The 10,647-nt window shown below is 31.0% G+C and overlaps 1 non-coding gene across 1 annotated transcript; it reads left to right on the top strand.

Annotated features, from left to right (window-relative positions):
• Positions 1-5,485: 5,485 nt before the first annotated feature.
• Positions 5,486-5,567, top strand: Trnas-aga. Its single transcript has one exon. It is a non-coding gene; the product is annotated as a tRNA-Ser (tRNA).
• The last annotated feature ends 5,080 nt before the right edge of the window (positions 5,568-10,647 follow it).

Genomic DNA, 10,647 nt, shown 5'->3' on the forward strand with positions numbered 1-10,647 from the left:
AAGCAACTCAAAAACGTACCTCTAATCTATCATGTCCATCTTAATTAAATTAGCCGAAGAACTGAAACCAAAAAAATCCCACTCGTCTCCTTCATTTCACCTATTTCCTATGCTAACCACCTATCTCACTCCTTCATCCTGTCTCAACACTCAAAATAGTTATGCATTTATTTATTTTTTAGGTGGTGGTTCAGAGGTAGTCTCGATATTGTAATCTCCCGCAGCGTGCCAAGATTTAACACACTCCGTTATGTGTTCCTTTCTTCTGTCCACCCCGAATAAGAAGAAGCTGACAGATATGCGTTTGTTTTTTTCTTCTGTTTTTATCCCTCTCTCATCGACCGCACAAACTATTTAATTATTTCCATGGCACATTCCGAAAACAAAGAATAATCTTTCTCTTTCTTGAGATATTTTGTGAGGGGGGGGGGCGAATATTGCATTTACCTGAGACAACACCGACCGCCAACCCCCTGGCGTCACATCGACAATTACACATCATCGAGTTTCCAACCGTCTCGTGATTTATGATATCGTGTTGTTTTTTAATTGCATTTCTTTTGTTTTCTAGTTTTCTTGTCCTCATAGTTTCAACGAATTCAACAATAAAAAAAAATCTTTGTGTTTTCTAATTTACATTTTTAATATTCCCTCAAGTGTCTTTGTATATCAATTTTTATTAAAATAGCTGCAATAAACAACTTGAGTTTGTAGTAAAAAAAGGTTCGTACACACTACCTTTAGTAACTTGCACAGATACGTGCGCACATTTTTTAAAACTAAATAAATTTATTGTACACTTTACTACTTCATTAAATATACTACAGTAATATAGTTACCTTGATTAATTTATGCATTTCAATAAGGAAAATCAAACGTTTTTCCGTAATAAATCAACAAATTTAACAATAAAAATATTTGTATTTAAATTTCTAATTGATATTTTTTTCTGTAATTACTAAAGATCGTACACACATATATTTAAGCTTTGAATTAACTTGCGCAGATCTGTGCGCATAACTCTAAACAATATACATTATATAATATATGTTTTAAGTTGGTATACCTGTATTTCCAAGTCCGTGTTTATGGTGACTGTTCACAATTCAACTCTTATAAGTAAAGTACAATTTCTTCTATAGTAAAATGAAAAATTGATTTGTTAATGAGTATGATTAGTCTTTGTTCAGTTTTTTTTATATGTCAATGAGATTTTGGTTGAAGAATGTGAATGAAAACAGCTGCAATAAACAACTTGTTTTTGTAGTAAAAAAGGTGCGTACACACTACCTTTAGTAACTTGCACAGATACGTGCGCACATTTTTAAAATCTATATAAATTTATTATACACTTTACTAAATATACTACAGTAATATAGTCATAAGATTGATTTAAGTTGGAATTCTTGTATCACTAAGTTCTTGATTAATTTATGCATTGAAATTAGAAAAATCAAACATTTTTTTTTACTTTTCCCTAATAAATCAACAAATTTAACAATAAAAATATTTGTATTTAAATTTTTAAATGTTTTGATACACTTTCATATATTATTTTTTAATAAAACAGCAATAATTGATACTTTTTTTCTACAATTATTAAGAATCGTACACACATATATTTAAGCTTTGAATTAACTTGCACAGATCACTAAATATACTACAGTAATATAGTCACAAGATTGATTTAAGTTGGTATTATTGTATCACTAACTCGTTGATTAATTTATGCATTTCAATAATGAAAATCAAAGGTTTTTTTTATACTAAATACTAAAATGAAAAATTGATTTGTTAATGAGTATGATTAGTCTTTGTTCAGTTTTTTTATATATGTGAATGAGATTTTGGTTGAGGAATGTGAATGAAATTGGTTCCCAGAAGGATACTGAGTTTGTGGAAGCTGTTTAAACTAATATTCAAAGTATGGACAAAATTGGAAGAATCAGAGACGTCGGAGGAATCCAATAACGACGCGTCCCCGAAAAAGGAAGTGCTCAAATTGGAGCCAGAGATAAACGGGAGTCCGAAGTGTATCCCTTCTGGGATAGATATGTATCTGAGCAATGTGATTTCCAGGAGGTATTTTTATTGGATCGAACCATATGGATTCGCGTCGGTAATAATAATGAGAGTAATAATGGTTTTGTTTGTTTTGTTTGTTTGGGATGGGAGTGAAGTTGAAGCTGAAGAGGTAAGGTATGATGACCAGTTCAGTTCAGTTGTTGTATGCGAGTGACGGATTTTATGGTCGATTTCCAGTAAATGAGATATATCTATTTAACACCAATGGAGAGCGTTATGAACAATGGTCTCTTCCCAATGGGTATATGGGTTTATGGGTACGGGTATCCCCCCACTTTTTACCGCGAATCAGTGGCGGACCTCGAGACCAGGGGGGCAATTAGAAATATCAATTAACACTACAAGAGACGTCGATTGCGGACACACTGGTCGCCATTACGGGCGGCGTTTAATGACATTCCTTACGACTCTACGTGTATACCAAGAACGGCCACTTGACATTCTTAACGAGAACACAATCGCCGAGGAAATATTGCACACGCATACTTCAAATTACGTGTGTGCAATGCATTTCCACTCGATCTCGCCTCTTCGCCAACCTCCTCCATCTCATTCTTCCCCCCCTCATCAAGATCCATCATCATCCATATCCATGCGAACCGTTCGTTCGTCCGTCGCTCCATCCATTTTGCTCGTCTCGCACCAAAACGCACTTTTCATCCAGAACATAATTGTTAACATTCTTCAAATGCGATCTTCGCTATCATTATCTTCGGATTAAGATTACTGTCTGCGATCCAAACGCGCGAGGGGCATTCACTTCTCACAGAAAAACACACGTTCATTAATTGATTTGAGTTCAATTCATACAAAATTATTCAACTTACTTGAGTTGGTGCATAATTATCGGGCGTTTTTAAACAATTTTTATTTATATAAAAACATAAAAAAAATACATTACATTTTTAATCGTCTACTTTAAAACTGCTTCCCATTTGCAAACAACATTTTTATTAAAAAAGTAAAGAAAACAAGAAACGTCTGATAATTATGCAATTTTTTCAATAAAGTGTCTTTATAAGAAAAGTCAACTTTAACAAGCTGTTATGTATAACCGTTATTGTTTATATCATGTTAGCCCTTATTATTTTATACATGTTTATGTATGTAAGTCATTAAGATTTAGAACAAATACCACTTAGGAAGATCCCATAACTAATCATTGTGTAACGATTATTGTTAATCACCATGTAGTGCACAAACTCAAAGGTCCAATCAATAATGACCTCTAATATGTACATCTGCCGAATCACTTAATTATTAGGAAAAGTTAGGTACTATTTTCCCTTGCCAAACATTGTACTCCAACTATGCTAATTCACTACTATATAACAGGATGTTTATTTAATACAGGGAGAGTCCTAAAGAGTCAGTATTAAAGTCCTAGTTAGTTTTAGTCTTAGTAGAGAGTCCTCTCGAGTGCAACGTGCAATTATCTCATTATTCAGCCTTAGTTTTTATTAATTTCCTCAATTTATACATGAAGAATTAAAAGAACCTAAAGCTTTTGCAAAATGATTTAGAACCAATAACACTTACAATTTTTCGTTGCTATTTTGAGGCTTTTTGTTACAATTATCTGGTTTTATCTGTACTTTCAATAGAAATACAATTTAATTAAAATATCTTGTTAATAAAATGAATTGTTATTAAAAAAAAAGTTTATACTAGGGAAAGTTAGGTACTATCTTCCCTTACCAAATATTGTACTCCCACTATGCTAATTCACTACTATATAACTGGATGTTTATGTAATACAGGGAGAGTCGTAAACAGTCAGTGTTAGAGTCCTAATCCTAGTTAGTTTTAGTCTTAGTAGAGAGTCCTCTCGAGAGCAACGTGCAATTATCTCATTATTCAGCCTTAGTTTTTATTAATTTCCTCAATTTATACATGAAGAATTAAAAGAACCTAAAGCTTTTGCAAAATGATTTAGAACCATTAACACTTACAATTTTTCGTTGCTATTTTGTGGCTTTTTGTTACAATTATCTGGTTTTATCTGTACTTTCAATAGAAATACAATTTAATTAAGATATCTTGTTAATAAAATGAATTGTTATTAAAAAAAAAAGTTTATACTAGGGAAAGTTAGGTACTATCTTCCCTTACCAAATATTGTACTCCCACTATGCTAATTCACTACTATATAACAGGATGTTTATGTAATACAGGGAGAGTCCTAAAGAGTCAATGTTAGAGTCCTAGTTAGTTTTAGTCTTAGTAGAGAGTCCTCCCAAGTCCTAGTTAGAGTCATAAAAACCCTTGTAACAAATCTAGCAAAAATTAAATTATTTCCAGAGATATATAAATATCCAATATCCAAATAATATTTTTGCAATTTCTCAGAAATCCGCAGTATCAATGTGTTAACATTTCATAATGTGTATTTAAACTTGTTGTTTTGATTAAACTTCTTATTCCAATCAACTCTATTATTAAATAATTCCTAAATAAAATAAATAACTGATAAATGCATGCATTAGTACGAAATCTAAGACATTTATTACATAATTACGTCAAACACATACAAATAAGATTATTTTTTTACTGCATAAATTATCACTTCTTCATATTTCTCTAAATACTCAGTCTGTAATTACTAATTACTACCTCACGACTAGATAAATAATAGCGCATAAATAATAATAATAATCACGTAAGAAGCAAATGGAAAAAATAAAGTTAGTTTAGAAGAAAGTCATTTAGTTGAATGCATCCTGCTGCAATTCTTTCTTCAGCATATGCAGTTGTTACTGCCACTTCCTTTATTTATTCGTATCTATGCGAGCACACATACGCCCATCAATTTCAAGCAATTACCGTAATTGACGCAATTGAACCAATTCAAATTAGAATAATTAAAGACCCGACGCATTTTCTTTTCCTAAACCAAAAAAAAAATTCTATTATACAACGTGCAATTATCTCATTATTTAGCCTTAGTTTTTATTAATTTTCTCATTTACACTTACAATTTTTCATTGCTATTTTGTGGCTTTTCGTTACAATTCTCTGTACTTTCAGTAAACATACAATTTAATTAAGATATCTTGTTAATAAAATGAATTGTTTATACTTGAGTTTTAAATTCTTAATAAATGCAGTACAAATATTTTTTGTTTAATTTAAATTTTAGTTAAAATATCTTCAGTTTTCCAAAAACCCAATTTCTTTAATCTCTCAAACATATTATAAATCAACTTGTACACTCATTATATAACAAAATCAAAAATCATTCTTTAATGGAATTTGATTTGTATCCAATCCAAACAACAATATGTTTCATTTGATTGCAGTTATATAATGCGTTCAAATATCTTCAGTTTTCCATCCAAAAATAGATGTTTTTTTTTTGGCCGTCCGCCGGCGATCCAAAAATATCAACTTTTTTACATAAGCAGTCGTGGCCGAGCGGTTAAGGCGTCTGACTAGAAATCAGATTCCCTCTGGGAGCGTAGGTTCGAATCCTACCGACTGCGGAAGAACCTTTTTGAAAACCGAAAAATCCATACAAAAAAATAAAATATTAAAACAATATAATTCTGGAGCTTTATTTTGATAATAAAGACATTTTCATTAGAATATGTTTATGAAAATATCAAAACTTTGAATAGAAAAAGAAACCAGATAAATGTACAAATTTCCGTTATTATATAAAATCAAATTGAAAATTAACTCAATAACCAAAGACTCTCATCTTTTATGATAACTAATAAGAGATTTTTTTCAATACTTTTATGTTATTAGACGAGCAAAGTGCTTTCCGCCATCAAATTAATCCAATTTTTATGCGACGTCAGGAAAACTTACTCAATATTCGTAAAATTTTATTAGTTTACGCATAAAAATATACATTTCGATCATTGTGAAATGCAAGAAAACGCAGATTCACAATCTTTTTTTTATATATCGTATGATGTGAACATTGAGTAAATTGAAGCCAGTAGAGTTTTCTAAACTTTATTTCTAATTTCTCTCTCTTAGCCTGAATGTGAACTTTCCAGGTGAGTTTTCTGTCTAGATGCATGCCTAGATATTTGGCAGATCTTTTCCGTTAAGTCTTACAGTTGAGCAGGTGTAAATAAATAATATTTCAATACATTTTTGGTAATTTTTAAAGCCAATAATTTGATTGAAAAATAGAATCATCAAAAAATGTTAAATATTATACATAATTAGGAATTATTGATCATTCTAATTGAATCATAAATATATTTATTTATAATAAATGATATAAGACGTAATTGAAATACATGAAACGCGATATTTCTGGTGGGATTTATTAGCGCAAAACACGAATCTAAATGTAAATCGTGATCTGCTAATTTACGATTTGCGTTTCCTTCAAATTTCATGCACTTTAACATTACGAAATCATGAAATACTCGTGTTTCGTAATAAACGTCACAATTCCTTAAATTACATAAAAACTTCATGCAAAAGATGTTAAAGTATTGTCTTCTTCGTCATGTATTTAATTCTATTACTAAATTACAAATATTATATTTCAATTGAATAAAATTGGTTAAATTATTTTATTATAGTATATTAGAAGTAATTAGAGAAAATTTTATATTATTCATAAGTAAACTTTAAAAGTGGGATAATAATTAAAGCTTTAAAGTATTCAAAGCTTTATGAAATATCGAATGGAAATAATTCCGATTCTGTTAGGAAACATATCGATTTGTGGGCGATCATGAATAAACTAGTGGACAGTAAAACGCTGCACGTAATTGAAAAATGGTGTTTTTAGGCGAAATCATTTCCTCGAAGTTAATTGAAGTAACAGGAATGCGAGAAGCAGAAGGAAAGAGAAGTGGAGGAAACAATGGGAATATTATAGTAATTTATGATGGGGACCAAATTGGCTTAATGACAAGGTTTCGTCTCGTTGAGTTCACCCTTCGCTAAAGAAGGAAATATAAGGTAACAAAAATTACATAGTTTTGTTACATCGCTTCTATTTCCTACAAAATTAAACTGACAAATACGAAAACTGAGATAATTTACTTTAATTAATTTTAAGAAAATAATTGTTTGTAAAAACAGAAATAAAAAAAATGTATTTGTGGACGAGTGGCGAATATATTCGCCTTATGCTTTACACATGTAAAACTAATTAAAACAAGATAATAATTAAGTTTTTTTTATTGATTTAAGCTAAAACTAAATTAATTAATGTGAATAATGTTAGCTTTTAGTGTAAGTGTCTTATATTGTAATTGTAGTAATAAATTCCAGATTGATTGTTTTACGGTTGTGAAATTTGAATGAATGCAAGAAACTGTTGGCTGTAAATCATCAGCTTGTGACATGTACAGCGAATGAAGGATAATACTAAAAGCTGCGATAAATATAAATAAGAAAAACGCGTATCACGAAGTAGTATAGTTATTAATCCGAGTTTTCTTAATGTAATGCAATTACAATCGAGTATAAATCCACACCGAGATCCCAATCTTAACGATAGGAAATCCATAATTTATCCGGATCCGATGTTATCGATTGACAATAAAAATAAAAATTTCCACACTAAAAGAACAAGTATAAGTTTAGTTTCTGTAATTATCGTATAATTGGTGCGAAATTTATTTTATTTTTCGCTCCCCTCGAGAGGATCGAGATGGCTTCTCTCTAAATAAGTGTATCGAATTGCAATTGCAGATTGGCTTCTTGCACGAATGGCAATTAATTTGATAGAAGAAGCGTAATAGGAGGCAAAACAAACGGACACTGTTAAGGTAGAAAAACTGAAGCGTTTCCCACATTAATTCTACGAGCAAAAAGGGAATCTTATACAGCAACTACTGAAACTGGATTGCGGATGAAACTTCAACGTTTCTTCTTCGATGCAATCCAATTATTTTCGTACTTTGCAAATTCAAGAAAATCTTTTGAAGATTTTTTTCAATTTTAAGTCTTTATTTTTTTCCATCGAAATTAACAATTAAGATAAAACTTTAATCCTTTACCTTCATTTTAATAAAGAAAATTTATAATAATGAATACATCGTCAATATATTTAAAAAGTCTTAAAAAGTATTGACCTTATTTAATAAAAAATAGGTAGAAATGCTACGTAATATTAATTGTGATATAATAGATAGCCATGAAACGTCAATTGTCAAATAGTTGTTATATAATAGAATGCCATGAAACATGTCAGTTGTCAATTTGTAGTTAAATAATAGATAGTCATGAAACACATCAGTTGTCAAAGTCCGATCCAAAATATGTGTCCAATTTCATAAAAAAAATAAGCAAAAGGATGTGTATTTTCACAAAAAAAATTTAACACAAGATGAAAAATATTTGAAAATTAAATTTCTAAATCGAACACTTATTTTGGAATGGAGGGAGTAATAGAAAATCATGGAACATGTCAGTTGTAAATTTGTTGTTAAATAATAGATAGTCATGAAAAATGTTAGTTGTCAATTTGTTGTTAAATAATAGATAGTCATGAAACATGTCAGTTGTCAATTTGATATTAAATAATAGATAGTTATGAAACATGTCAGTTGTCAATTTGTTGTTAAATAATAAATAGTCATGAAACATGTCCCTTGTCAATTTGTTATTAAATAATAGAAAGCCATGAAACATGTCAGTTGTCAATTTGTTGTTAAATAATAGATAGTCATAAAACATGTCACTTGTCAATTTGTTATTAAATAATAGAAAGCCATGAATCATGTCAGTTGTCAATTTGTTGTTAAATAATAGAAAGCCATGAAACATGTCAGTTGTCAATTTGTTATTAAATAATAGAAAGCCATGTAACATGTCAGTTGTCAATTTGTTGTTAAATAATAGATAGTCATGAAACACATCAGTTGTCAATATGTTTTTATATGTCGGATAGTCAATAACATAAGATGGAAGACATTTGAAAATTAAATTCCTAAATCGGACACTTCTTTTGGAACGGAGGGAGTAATAGACAATCATGGAATATGTCAGTTGTCAATTTGTTATTAAATAATAGATAGTCATCAAATACATCAGTTGTCAAAGTGTTTTTATATAACAGATAGTCAATGAACGCGTCATCTGTCAAATTGTTGGTTTAAACTCTCTCCGATCCAAAATAAATATGCAATTTCATAAAAAATAAACAAATGGATATATAATGTGTATTTTCACAATTAAACTATTACATAAGATGGAAAACATTTGAAAATTAAATTCCTAAATCGAATATTTATTTTGGAACGGAGGGAAAAATAGACAATCATGAAAAATGTCAGTTGTCAATTTGTTGTTAAATAATAGATAGTCATGAAATACATCAGTTGTCAAACTTTTTTTATATAACAGATAGTCAATGAACGCATCATCTATCAAATTGTTGGTTTATACTCTCTCTGATCCAAAATAAGTGTCCAATTTCATAAAAAAAATAAACAAAAGGATATATAATGTGTATTTTCACAACTAAACTATAACATAAGATGGAAAACATTTGAAAATTAAATTCCTAAATCGAACACTTATTTTGGAAAGGAGGAAGCAATAGTCAATTTGTTGTTAAATAATGGATAGTCATGAAATACGTCAGTTGTCACTTTGGTAGTAATGAAACACGTCAGTTGTCATAGATAGATAGTTGTCAAATTAAATGTGAAATAGCTTGTGAATTTTTGTAAAACTGTTGTGGGAATGATTGAAGAGATGAAGTCATAATTGTTTTTTTTTTTTTGTTGTTGGTAAGATTAAGAAGTGGGGAATATGTATATAATATTATTGGACGGATATCGGTCGAACGTCCAACCTTTTCGGTCATAGTTATTATTATTAATGGTATAGACTGGTGCCGAGAGAGGAATGGATGCGTCTTGGGCGCGCGAGAGAACCTTCCGAGAAGACCGGGCAATAAAATCCCGAGGACGCAATGAAATAAAAATCCGGGCCCCGCAGATTTGTCCCGACAAGTGGGCTACAACTAAAAAAGGACGAAGCACGCAGGGATTCGAAGTCCGGCGAGGACACAGAGTGAAAGAAAGACAGAAAACGGGTCGTATGTTTGTGTGTGTGAGAGAGTGAGAGAGAAAGAGAGATGAAGCACGCGGATGGCGAATACAGAGGGAGCAACCGAAATGAAAATGAAACAAACAGGAAAAAAGGACATATGAAAAAATTGGTTTCGCCGAGGTTTGTTTGGTTGGACAACAATGAGAGATAAATATTAACTGCGGGCACCGAAACGGCAGTTATTCTTTGAAGGAGGAGAAGAAGAAGCGGTGGATGGAGGAGGCTGCGTTTTCTGTGTGTGTTGTGTATGTGTGTGGATGAAACTGCTGCGGCTGAGGACGATGTGTGCAGGAGGCAGGATGCGATGAGCGATGCACGTTCCTTTCCCTGCAAATGCAACGGCATGCACCGTGATGGAAGAATATAAACCGGTAAAGTCCCTCTTTGCATGCACTCCTCTCTCACTCACTACCTCCCTCTTCGTTTCTTTTGCCTGTGTATGTGTAAATGTATACATATATATATATATGAATACGTGTGTGTGCATGCATATAGGTATAGACGTGCATCGGTGGGTGAGTG

This window comes from Nicrophorus vespilloides, unplaced genomic scaffold (assembly GCF_001412225.1).
Source record: "Nicrophorus vespilloides isolate i.1.1-1 unplaced genomic scaffold, Nicve_v1.0, whole genome shotgun sequence".
Taxonomy (NCBI): domain Eukaryota; kingdom Metazoa; phylum Arthropoda; class Insecta; order Coleoptera; family Silphidae; genus Nicrophorus; species Nicrophorus vespilloides.